The sequence below is a fragment of the Megalobrama amblycephala genome, linkage group LG7 (assembly GCF_018812025.1).
Source record: "Megalobrama amblycephala isolate DHTTF-2021 linkage group LG7, ASM1881202v1, whole genome shotgun sequence".
In the NCBI taxonomy this organism is placed as follows: domain Eukaryota; kingdom Metazoa; phylum Chordata; class Actinopteri; order Cypriniformes; family Xenocyprididae; genus Megalobrama; species Megalobrama amblycephala.
The window spans coordinates 31,239,245-31,252,608 of record NC_063050.1 but is presented as its reverse complement, the minus strand read 5'-3'; the positions used below and the strand labels follow the sequence as shown (position 1 = coordinate 31,252,608).

At 36.6% G+C, this 13,364-nt stretch overlaps 1 protein-coding gene across 6 annotated transcripts in view; it reads right to left on the bottom strand.

The window, feature by feature from the left end:
- The window catches only part of LOC125272290 (vang-like protein 1), a 153,324-nt gene that overhangs the window by 23,937 nt on the left and 116,023 nt on the right, over window positions 1-13,364 (bottom strand). The window lies entirely within an intron of this gene.

Genomic DNA, 13,364 nt, shown 5'->3' with positions numbered 1-13,364 from the left:
AATTCATTGACGAATCTGCTTAAAGGTGCCCTAGAATTGAAAATTGAATTTACCTTGGCATAGTTGAATAATAAGAGTTCCGTACATGGAAATGACATACAGTGAGTCTCAAACACCATTGTTTCCTCCTTCAATATGTAAATCTCGCGCGTGAAAAACACCATTGAAAAACAGGCGAATCTCAACATAACATGGACTGACGCAACAGTCTGGATCATTAATATGTACGCCCCCTACTTTTGCATATCCAAGCCCATGTTCAAGGCAAAGCAGTATTAACGTCTGGAGCTGCACAGCCGAATCATCAGAAGTTATGCAGGTATTGTGAAGCATGCAAGCAGTGACAATAGCTAAAATGGCAGATGGATCGATAATAACTTCATAATGCATGATATCATGATATATTTAGTGATATTTGTAAATTGTCTTTCTAAATGTTTCGATAGCATGTTGCTAATGTGCTGTTAAATGTGGTTAAAGTTACCATTGTTTCTTATTGTATTCACGGAGATCAGAGCCATGCCGTTATTTTCATTTTTAACCCGAAAACGCTTATAGTCTGTATAATTCATGAACACATTTGCATTCTTTATAAATCTCTCCAACAGTGTAGCTTTAGCCACGCATTATCAAATGTAAACATCCACAATATGCCATACTTACGTGATCTGATGTGCTGCATCACGGACAGTTTGTAAAGATCCATTTTGAGAGTTATTGTAAACTTCAGTATTGTTTATGCAATTTTTAATGCAGTCGCAAGCTTGGGGGCGGGGAGCACGATCATTTAAAGGTGTACACACACCAAATCAGAGCATTTTTAATCCCACCCCAAAATAGGCATTTAAAACATGGAATAATATAAAATCTATGGGGTATTTTGAGCTGAAACTTCACAGACACATTCTGGGGACACCAGAGACTTATATTACATCTTGTGAAATAGTGTTCTAGGGCACCTTTAATGAATGAACATGCATTTCCCCAGTACATTTTGTGTATTATTACACTGTAAGAAATGATTCTGTGGTCATGTAGATTTGAATTAATGTTTTTGGTTAAAATGTATTCAATATAATTGTGTTTATGATTTTGAGGCAAATATTTAATTAAATTTCAAATAAAAATGGTTGGAATAAAATCTACTCATTGTAGTTAAATAAAACATAAGCATTATATTTACCTAATCCCAAATGGAGAGAATATTGAGTGAATTCAAATTAATGTAATCAGGCAATTTTTAATTGAAAAGCACTTCCTGTCAAAGTGCGCCTTTTTTATGCAGCAGGCCTACAAGACATTTGAAGAGAGTAACATTAGGCTACAGACAGTGAATGTTCGTTTTCTTCTATATTGCTCATCTTGCAAAATTTAACTGGTTGACTTTAGGTAAGAAAACTTATTTTGTTATCACTGGGCTGGTAAGAAGAACGCATGCATTCTGTGTGCCACCAATCAAAATTCATCCATGGCTCCCATCATGCATTGCTGCATGAATAAATTATGAGAATTGTCTTAGTAATTTCCTTTATTCTCATATTTTATTTTGTTCTGTTTATGCGACTTTTTAGTAGCTTGTTTTCTAATGTTCAGGGTTGATCTGTTGATCAGAATATGTTGCTTGTCACCGTCGTTGAGATTCACAGGCTGATTCTTGATGTTGCTTCAGTGTTCATGTAACACTCCTATTTTAATACTTTAACACTCTTGAGTATGGTCTCACATGTACTCCCAGGAGAGTTAATTTAACACTGCAGTTTTTGCTGTGTAAAGCACAAAAGGGAATTGTTAATAAAATTCTTATTTAAGTAGAATGTAGAGTTAAATTAATTTTTATTAGTACTATTTACACATTGGGGAGTTTATCTTTTTCAAATCAACTCAATATTTTTGTTTAGGTTCTAATTAATTCTGTACTGTTTTCTATTAAAATCTACTAATATTAAATGGATAACTATTAAGGGTCTCATTTAATTAATATTTACTCAATACCAAACCTTGTGAAATTTAATTAATAATATTGCTTGTAATCTATTGCCTCATTTTTATTGAGTAGATATGGTGTATTTTTTCTTACAGTGTACTTCCTGTATATTGTCTTTTTATATTGTATATTGTTATACATGCCTATCAATTGCCACTTCAGCACCATCGGACCGAACCATTGAGACTTTCTCCTGAGACTGTATATCCAGATGTTCTTTAACAGCTAAGTCAAATTCAAGTATCTATACTAAATTGATGTTTAGTTAGTTACAGCTGTGAATCCCTTTGTTAACAAAGGAGCTTTGTAGTGAGAAACTGATGATTCTTTCAAATGGTTAAATGACTCTTTTCCATAGCTTAATTCCCTGTTTATGTTCTGGTTTTATTCACTTTCACTTTCCATTTTATCCATGTTTGTATGATTGTGTGTATGTGTTGGTTTAGATTAATTAAGTGTTCATGATTTAGTAAAATGAAATTTTTGTGTTCATTCTTGCAAATTAATTCTGGTCTGCTTATAATTCAATGTCAATTTAAGGATTGTGATCACAGCTACATGCTAAGAAAGTTATTTTCCTATTATAACTGACAAGTTATTATGCCTTCTCTTGAAGAACACCCAACGATATATTATTAAATTGTATATAAATCAGTTTATTTACAAGTTTCATGCTCGTTTTTTCAGTTTTATTTGTTGCACCTGTTCCGAATATTGCTTTATGTACACTAAAATATTACACTATTCAGAAACTGTTGCTTGTCAATGAAGTATGGCTCCAAATGCTAATCCATCTAAAAGCACTGCGAGTTTGACTTGTTTATAATGTGCATTTGAAAAAGCAACATGCATCAAACATCTTTCCAGACATGAAAAGCATTTATTAACATCTTGTCTAACAAAAGACAACATTTAATAACATGTTTTTACTCCAAACTCACTTTATAACGACAGTTGAGTATCCTTCTGTGAGATGATGTGGCTTCTTACACAGAATAAGGCAGTTATGTGTTTATTAGTCATGTTTAATCAATCAAGGTGTTTCAATCTTCTGTTTATTCAGCTACAGCAATAGTATGATAGGGATTTCCTGGAATGGCACGTTATCTATTTCAGCGGCAGGGCATATTTGCAGCTTCTGCGCTAGAGCACTTTCAGATGGAGAAGCATTTACTACTGATCACAGAGCCGTACAACTCTGACAATCTGCACATAAAATAATCACGCCTTTGCCAAATCGTGTGTGGTTTAATTGAGATTAAATTGAGATTAATCATCCAGCCCAATTTCCATATATGGTTTGACTTCTATGGTAATGGTCATGGCCTCTGGTTAAAAATGGTCTTACCTTAATTCAGTGTGTTCAGATATATGGGGATTAAATAATGTATTCTAGAATGAGCAAAGTGGGTATGACCTCTAGAATATTAGTCAACCACCTCGGTCTAATGACCAAGACTGACGAGTTTGTGATTATGAGATCGTATACCTGGCTGGTGCGAGACTCATTATAGGAAGTGTTATCGGAATATTCAGAAACTGTTGCTGTTATTTTTCTAAATTTTTGTTTTTCTGTTGATTGAAATAAAATAATGCTTAATAATATTGATTTTAAGGAACCTGAAGTAGTAGACAGTCTATTGGCTGGGAGTGCGCGATTTAAAGGAGCCGCATCCTGAATCGGTGCATAGTTAATGATGCCCCAAAATAAGCAGTTAAAAAAATTAATTAAAAAAAATCTATGGGTTATTTTGAGCTGAAACTTCACAGACACATTCAGGGGACACCTTAGACTTAAATTACATCTTGTAAAAACTGGTTCTAGGGCACCTTTAAATAATTGCAAGCTGCCTTTCGTGCTTCACTTGTTAGATGATTTTTTGGTTGTAGATTACAAAAATTCTCAACCCAAGCGATGTATTAATATTTTGAAGGAAACATTCACTAAGCTAGGCATTCCTCTTACAGAAGAGAAAACACTGGGACCATTTAATACTATCGAATTACTTTAGATAGCAATCTCATGCAAGCTTCTCTGCCCCTCGATAAACTTAATCGCATTAGGGAGGCTATGAAAGATGCCTTGGAGTGCGAGATTGTGTCTAAAAAAGAACTGCTTTCTCTATTAGGGCATTTAAATTTCGCGATGCGAATTATTCTGCAAGGTCATTCTTTCATTTCTAGGCTTATTGATCTCTCGAAAACAGTTGATAGATTGCATGATTCTATCAAGTTAGATTTTGAACTGCAATTCTGGTCCCTCCTTTGTGAAGGTTGGAACGGAATATCTTTCTTTTACAATGACGAGATCGAGACATCTGTAGCACTTAAATTTTTTACTGACGCTTCTCCTTCAATTGGATTCGGAGGTTTTTACTATAATCAGTGGTTTGCTAGCGCTTGGCCAAAAGAATTGTCGGTTCTCCCATCTAACACACTTTTTATAGCTCTGTTAGAATTATATCCTGTGGTCGTGGCTTGCATTCTTTGGAGCAATCAATGGTCCAGGAAACAAATCCTCGTATACTGCGACAATGAAGCTATGGTTCACATTATTAATAAAGGTCGCTCCCCTGTCTCCATTATTAATAGATTTTTAAGGAGTCTTAGATGGACGTGTATAAATAATAATTTTATGGTCCGTGCTGTGCACATACCTGGCCTTGACAACAAAATAGCTGACTGCCTGTCTTGTTTTAAATTTCAGGAGTTCAAAATAATGTGCCCAGATGCCTCTCCTGCGAGCCTGCCTTGCCCACCATTCGCCCTGACTGTACTCGACTAAACGCCACTCTGCAGTCTTACCTTTCTGCAGCATCACTGTATATGAGATCAAGTCTAGCCAAATCTACATGACTCTGCTTGGCTTCACTTCACTACCTTTTGCGCTACTTTCGCGTTAGTTCAGGCAGGCCATATCAGTCAAGCTTGCACCAGCTGACAGTCAGCTGTTTCATGATGTGATGTCCAATCCAGTTGTGACACCTATCACAGCAGTTTATTTAAATCTCCATTCATTCTGCCTCTCTCTATTGCTAGCTGCACGCTGCATTTAACTCCCTCCTCCACCTATCTGGATTCTTTAATCTATTCAGTTTACGACTGTCTTTTGCATACAGTAATTTTATTTATCATCCTTTCCTGTGTATTTAACTGTTTACAACACTAATGTAATTGTGACTGTAATTATGTATTTATGTATGATACTGGATCTGTTCCGTACCCCAAGGGGGGTTTGACTTGCTGCTCTCCCCACTCCGTCCAAGCAGGTCTGCATGGACGGGCGTGTGGAGTTTGCCCAGAACAGATCCATACCGCCAACACTAACTGTATGCATTTATCATTATAATAAATATACATTTGGTTAACAGTTAACCAGTCAGTTATGAGCTTCCCTAATTAAAACTTTCCAATGCAGATGCTGTGCTTTTTCTCTAAGATTCTCTCTATGAGTGTTCTTTTGGCTGTAGCATATTGTCTTGTTTTTTGTTTGAAAATAATATTGGCCATGTTCTGTGGTAAAGATGTGATTTTTGATGCATAGCAGTAAGGTAATACATGTATTTTTATTTTTATTATTTTTTTTTTTTTTATGGATAGCCCGTTTTGTTAGTTTTTTTCTTCTGTACGCTGTTGCGAGCAACCCACCTCAGCTTGTCAAAAATGGCCTTTTAGTGCTAATAAACATTTAAATTAACACTGTGATATGCTTATATTAGTGTTTTATATCTATGGATTTTATTGTATCAAGTCAAGGGTTGATTTGAGAGTCTTGCCCCCGGTTTCACAGACAAGGCTTAAGCTAGTCCTAGACTAAAATGCAAGTTTGAGCTGTTTTAACTGAAAGCAACTTGTACTTACATATCTTAAAATATGTCAGTGCCATTGTTTTGTCTTAAGATGCACACCAGTAAAGTTTTTTTTCTAGTGTACGTTTATAAAAGCTACTTAAATATCCTAATTGAACTAAGGCCTAATCCTGGATTAGGCTAAGCCCTGTCTGTGAAACCAGGCCTAAATTGATCCCTGCGGTTGTCACTTTAAGAAATAAAAACTTAAATTTAACGAACAAAGATGAACCTTTCTCTAAATTTATCTTAATAAAGAAATGAAAAAGGATTACAACTACTTTGCCATTAAAAATAAATCTGAACAAAGGCTGCGTTATGGGGATGGAAAAAAAACCCAGGTTCCAGTCGAGCTTGGGCCAAGAATTCTGGCAAGCTGTCGGACATGGACTGGGCTCAGGCTTGAGTGCCTCGGGCCAGGGCCAGGGCTGGGACCTAGATTTGAGGCCAGTGCAAGGCTCTAAGCTGGATGACGTCCTGGAATGTCATATTACTCTATTACTTCTACGAATACTTTATGGAGAGTGTAAGCGCTCAACGCTTAGATAACGGCTGTGGTCTTTAGCATCCTTGTTAGTGCGCCCACCTCTGCGAATCGAACCATATTCTTTGGAGTGAGAGGAGGGCACACTAACAAGGACACTAAAGACCACAGCCATTACAGTGCCTTCACACTAGAGTGCCTCGTGGCCAGGGGAGTGAGGTTTATAAGCACAGCTCTTACTGTCATTACACAGGCAAGTGTGTTCACTGAATAAATCTAGATTTAAATTCAAAGAGACAAGATAGTCTATGTATGACCTGTTGTTTTATTCTTATCCAAAATGAGGTGATCTGAACATTATGGAACGCTTACACTCTCCATAAAGGATTCATGTTTTGGCCTTGTCACAGCCAAAAGAAGTGCAGGGGACAAATTTATGCTTTATTAATAGTGCGGTGGACATGTCCCCTTGTCCCTCACGTATTGTACGCCCATGTCTCTTTTCTTAAGCCGCTGCTGCATCCAGAAATCTTAAAGTATTTTTTTAGGGCAGTATGAGTTTCAAGATGGGTGAAACCACATGTGAACTAATAAGAAGTTCTCTCTTTTCCAGGCTAGCTACGGGGTCGTTTACTTGCCCTCTAAAAGGTGTCTATCTGATGGCAATAAACATCTAGTTTGTGCTAGTCCACCAAGATCCATTCGAAACGTAGCAAAACTCTCACCACTGTGGCAGTTAGAAAGGGGGGCCCGCCATAAAACTGAATATGCTATTCACCAGGGTGCATGAAAAGAATTGCAAAATTGCAATGTCGAGCTTTCAAGGTTGCAAAATTTCACCGCTGTTAATAATGTAAATTGAGTATATATAAGTAGATATGGTTTTCCTGTCTGAAGTAGTTTATCTGTTTTTTATTGAATGGGCTCTGTTTTGTGAAAAAACATTTAAAATTGTTGACCACTATTTCCCAGTTTTTGCATTGCTGTTGTTTTATAGAAAACCCTATTCCAGACCTGCCAACCTTGGAAATTTTTTTCGAGTACCAGTGTGATGGGACGGGACACAGGTTTTTTTTTTTTTTGGGGGGGGGGGGGGTGCTTTACAATACACAAAGCACACACACCCATCTTTGTTAATCTAATTTTGACTGTTAAAGTTTTTTTTTTTTACTTGACACAATTCAAAATTTCACTACACCTGTTCAAAAGCAATTTTTTAATTCATGATTAATATTGCATTGCAATATTATACAAACTGACAACCACAAGTGAATGGCATTCATAGGGGTGTGACGAGATCTCATGTCACGAGATCTCGCGAGACTAAAATGTGAAGAGATTTCTCGTCGAGGCGAAAAGTAGTCTTGTGATATTGCCACGACAGAGTGTTAGGATGATTAGGAAAGAATGTGCCACCGCTACGTTTACATTACGCCTCCACTGTCGTTTTGGTTTGTATTTAAATAAAAAAACATCTAATTCAGTTGGATAACGGTCGCCGCCGCTCCATATTTACAGAGTACGCATGATCGTGAAAGTGAAAGTGAAAGTAAACGCGAGGGCGCATTCAAACGCGATTTCAATACCCCGCATTTGAAAGCGGCTCCCTGATGAATCCAAATAGCTTATAATATGAAAGCTATTTTAGCCTGGGCAGTGTAGTTGTAAGCATCTCTTAGCTCTGTATCAAAGACAAATTTGGTCTTATTTGCACTTTGAATATTGAGAGAGTGCGATTATGGTTGCACTTATTGTAAAGTACCATAAAAATGAATAACAGTTTTCTCTTAATCTTATTAAGCACAAACAATAAGGTTTCATTTGTTAACATTAGTTAATGCACTGTGAACTATCATGAACTAACAATGAATGACTATTTTACTAACATAACTAACATAAAGATTAATAAATACTGCAGCAAATACATTGCTCATTGTTAGCTGATGTTGGTTAATACATTAATGTTAATAAATGAGACCTTATTGTTATTGTAAAGTGTTACCATTTTTATTTATACTGTTTTTACTTCTATGATCAGTTTGTGGAAAGGAGTTCAGTTCAAATGTTGTAGAAGCTTATAAATCATGTACAGTAAGGTCTGAAGAGACTGAAATCATACAGAAGAAAAGTCAGTCAGTTGAGTTAGTGGCAAAACCTTTTATAGTATTTGAGTAGCCTATTGTTGTCTTTTACTGCATATGATAATACTCAGAAAGTATAACTGAAATGACATTCATTACAAGACAATTAGTTTAAACATTTCAAATACACCTGCAGAGTATTTTTTCTAGTCATGTATTGCGCCATCTCGTCTCGTCTCGTGAAAGTCAATCTCGAGTCTCATCTCGTCTCGTGAGATACCTGTCTCGTCACACCCTTAGCATTCAATTATTTAGTATGGACTAAAAAATTTTGTTTGCAATTTCAAGTAGGCTATATTTACATACAACTAACCTGACAGTCGAGTCGTTTATACAGGTTTTGTAATGAAAACTAGTCAAAAATAAAGAAACCCTTAGAAAACAGTAAACATTGAGTTTACATGTGATTCATTTAAAATACTTCATTTATTATTCCAATATCCAAATACTAAATCCCACAGCAAAAAAGGGTTTCTATTTGTAACGTGCTGTCTTTGAATTATAAACAAGACAAACATTCGCTGAATAAAGGTTAGCAAATACAAACATATTTATAGAAAACAGTTGACAATGAATAGAAAGGACCAATAAGAGCAAAACGTATCGAGTATTCAAGAATATCAAGAAGTTAGTCCGACATATAACGATGGGTTGTGTTAACTAAAGCGTCCGTCATTTACCGAATCTTAAAAACACGGGTGGATAATTAAAAATGTTTTCTGACAAAAAAAATAACAAGCAAGAGCCAATTTTAAACCAAAGCACGGCAATTTTCATTTTACCTCTCTGTGCGCGCGCGCATTTGTGTTTATGAGAGCTCGCGCAGCTTTGAGACAAGTTCAGACAACGGTCATTTTAAATGCATAAACAGGGCCGGATTAACAGAAGGGTTAGGTGGGGCCAGAGCCGCGATTGGCTGGAGGAAATGAGATTGACAAGTCATAGGTGGTTGATTTGTGTCTAATAAAATAACAAGAAAAAATTATTGGAAAATGTGCCTGACTGATAAATCACCGTCCAATCAAAATCACTTTACAATTCGCGGACATCGGGAAACGCCTCTTTGCTTATGCTATGGCATGTAGACTAGAAAATGGGAAATTGGCCTTTATTGCTTGTTCAGCCTTGCGGGTGTCCAAAATGATTAAAAAAAAGTGATAGTGGTGCGCAAAAAAGGGAAAATAAGCTTGAAAGGGAGAAAAGGGATGTTAATCTTACAGCAAAAATAACAAAACTAACTAACCACTTCGGTTCACATAAAACATCCGAGCCAGTGGAAGACCCCGCGTGCAGCGGCAGCTCACAATTATCTTCACCCACCGACACCGTCGCCGATCTGCGTGCTTTACACGTTGAAGAAGGTGAGATAGCAGCTGCAGCAAGTTATTATTCTTATAACGAGTTAAGCCCTATTCGGATGGTAATTGTTTCTCATGAAAACGTAAGGTGTTTTCAACATTTACATTTACAGTGTTTTTCTCTCATCATCATCGCCCATGTAAAAATTCCGAATTAACTTCCCTACTGCTTTTTGACGAACACCAATGTTGTGTGACTTGTCTCCACTATCTGCCTTTGAAGCACATTCTATCAGTTGCAGTTCTGGTGCCTCCATTCGTACAACTCGACCTCGACACATTCACATCACATGTTAAAACAGCGGTAGAGTTACTCACGGGACACTGCACTTATTCGCAATCACAAAAGTTCTTTATTTGCATGTGCTTTAAAGCCCTGCCAGTTAAACATGTCATTCGTGTGCTGTTCTGAGATGCGCTTTTTCTGACCCCATACACCCGAAGCGTGCACACACACTTAAGCCTGTCAAACAGCACCTGACTACTGGACTTCATCTTTCGTGTCTGATTGCGCTATAATACTGTCAAATACAGAAAAGGTTTACATAAACACAGTTGGTTATGTCTGAAGTGAGTTGAGAAAATCGGACGCGTGCAGGTCTTAAAGTGACAGCATCCTAATAGTTAGCATGCGGACCCTTGTCCTTAAAGGGATAGTTCACCCAAAAATTAAAATCCCAATTTCATTTTTGGGTGAACTATCTCTTTAAAGTATTCATGGTAAAGTAATCATTGAGGAAGTATGACTGAAGTATGACAAATATTTTTGCTACTTTTGGCAACCTGTTTGTTTGGAGTTCATATCTGGAGTTAATGCGTTTTTAATGTGTTAAATAGCATGGAATATTTAGTGTGCTTGTGCTTATATAAAATGATTTGATAAAATGAGATTTGTAAAAATATAAAAATAATAACAATAAAAAAAAAAAAATTCTTGTGGTACAAGACACTGTGGCATGGCAATCAGATGAAAGGGGGCCCTTGTTGCTATAGCCCCAGGGCCCAATGTGTTCTTAATCCGGGCCTGTGCATAAGTAACTAATATGCTATTTTTCATACAAAATAAGTAGGCTATGTAACATAATTAGGTAGTTAGTATTAACACAATAACGCAACACGTGTAGGCTATACGTTTCTCAACATTGAGAATAAATAAACGCCTGTTTCTCCAGACTCGTGCTTGTCAGTCAGTCACACAACATTTTCATAATCCCTAAGCCATATAGCGATTTCATTTTTATTTAGATTTGTTGTTCAACATTACTTGTGCATTTTATACCCGTTTACCTTAAGGAGTTAAAAGTGCGTGAGTGTACTGTCCTCACTTGAGATTTCAGTCACTGAGATGGCGGGAGTGGAAGGAGTGATCGAGCAGAATTTTGTGTAGCTGTCGATTTGCAGTGTTTTTTTATTGATAGGCCGTACGCATTTGTCAATCATCCCCTCTTGCTATTTGGGGAAATGAACCCAGCGCTCAGATTGGTCGAACTCTTTTGCTGGATTTGAGTACTACGCGTGCACAGACGATCCACAGGGTTTTTGCGTAGTATAGAGTGAAAAATCGTACCAGCGTACTTTGAGGTCAAAATGAGTACCCGCTACGCAAAATGCGTACATGTTGGCAGGTCTGCTATTCAGTGATACAAGTGGTTTAGTTTTCTGCAGTGGTTTCAAATCAGTCTATTATAGACATTACACAGATGTAATGCTGCTTCACTGGAAATCATGTGTGCTTTGTTTATGCCAGAGAGTAAACATAGTAATATTTTGTTGTTACTGTCACCCAGACAGAAAAAAATTACACACGGCTTCAAATCAGGATAACAGACTACACCAGCTGCTAAGAGTTACCCAAACACTTTTCAAAGTGAATGTGTGTATATGAGTGTGTTTTGGGTAGCTTAACACCCTGAAGCTTGTGATTTGTTAAGCCCTGCAAACCTGATTGTAGTAAGCAGTAAGCACACCATGTGCTTTCTATTTCCATACATGCTACAGAAACTCTACTACTTTCCACCCTGAGGATGAGTAGAGATATATATTATATCCATCTTTTATATATATATATAGATAGATAGAGATATTACACATATATAATATATACAATATATAAATATACAGTGGCATGAAAAAGTATGTGAACCCCTTGCAGAATCTGTGAAAATGAGAATTATTTTAATAAAATAAGAGGGATAATAAAAAATGCATGTTATTTTTTGTTTAGTACTGTCCTGAGTAAGATATTTTACATAAAAGATGTTTGCATTTAGTTCACAAGACAAAACAATAGCTGAATTTATTAAAATAACCCCATTCATAAGTATGTGAACCCAGGGGCGTACGGGACACCCCCGCAGCCCCCGCGGTGCGTGGGGGCCCCCACCCTATGATGGGCCCCGTCGCAGATTCACCTATTTGCTACATAGCCTTTGCTTTTTTTAGAACTGAACTCAAATGACTAAAGATTAAAATAATGATCTAACTGAAGCCCAAAAATGCAAGCAGAAGATCATAAAAAATAGTGCTAAATTACCACAAAAGGGGGAAAAATTCACTGTTGTTTCCATCGCCGTTTGTAGGTAGCCAACAGCAAGCTTTGATGCGCTATGTTAGCCTACTGTTAGCGGACATGAGTCAGACAAATAAATATGTGTTCGGTCTTTGCTGAGACATTATTATTGTTGTTATTATTAATATTATTATTATTATTGTATATTGCCCAAACGTATTTACCCCATTGCCAGCTCTGCTCAGCTACTGGAATGTCTGAAGTTCTTCTACAAATGTAGCCTAGCCAATAAGTCTAGTTATTTCTTTATTCTTTTATTTAAATACATGAATTTAGTTCAGGCCTTTATCATTTGATGCACCGATCTAAAATTTGCGTCCGAAACAGCAATTTTACGCGCTTGTCTAGAAGGGAACCTTGTATTGGCCTACGCAAATTTGTGTCTAACTTAAAATGTAGACCAGCTAAAATATATTGTTAGACCAAAAAATATCGTATCAATTAATTAAGTAATAAAGACATGTATTTAAGAAATTTAATAAAAACAGAAATACGTCTATTGCTTATTCAAAGGCCGCGGAAAGTTCGTTTGTTACGCACTTCAATCCATTCCACACCCGACGTTTTGGTTTTCTTCCTAATTATTAAATATAGGCAATTGGTTGATGAAACATTGATTGAAATTAAGATACAATTTCTACACAACGAAATTCACTTTAAAAAAAGACTTACTATAAAACAAAACTTAATGAAGCGGTCAAACTCATGTCTGACCCGCTGCATGTCTCCCGACATTGCGCATCCATCATGCTAGGCTATTCACTTTTCATAATAGGTGAAATTTAAAAAAATTAATATAAGGCTATAGCTCAATATTTAAATATAAATATGAAACTAAATTGGCTACATTTTTATCCCTCTGGTCGACGAACGCGCCGGCGCGCTCTGATGGATTGTTTCCTCATAACAGCTGAAACAACTTAAAATAGACTTTAGATTAGTGCAAAACTACAAATGGTCTACTTTTATTTGTGTACTGA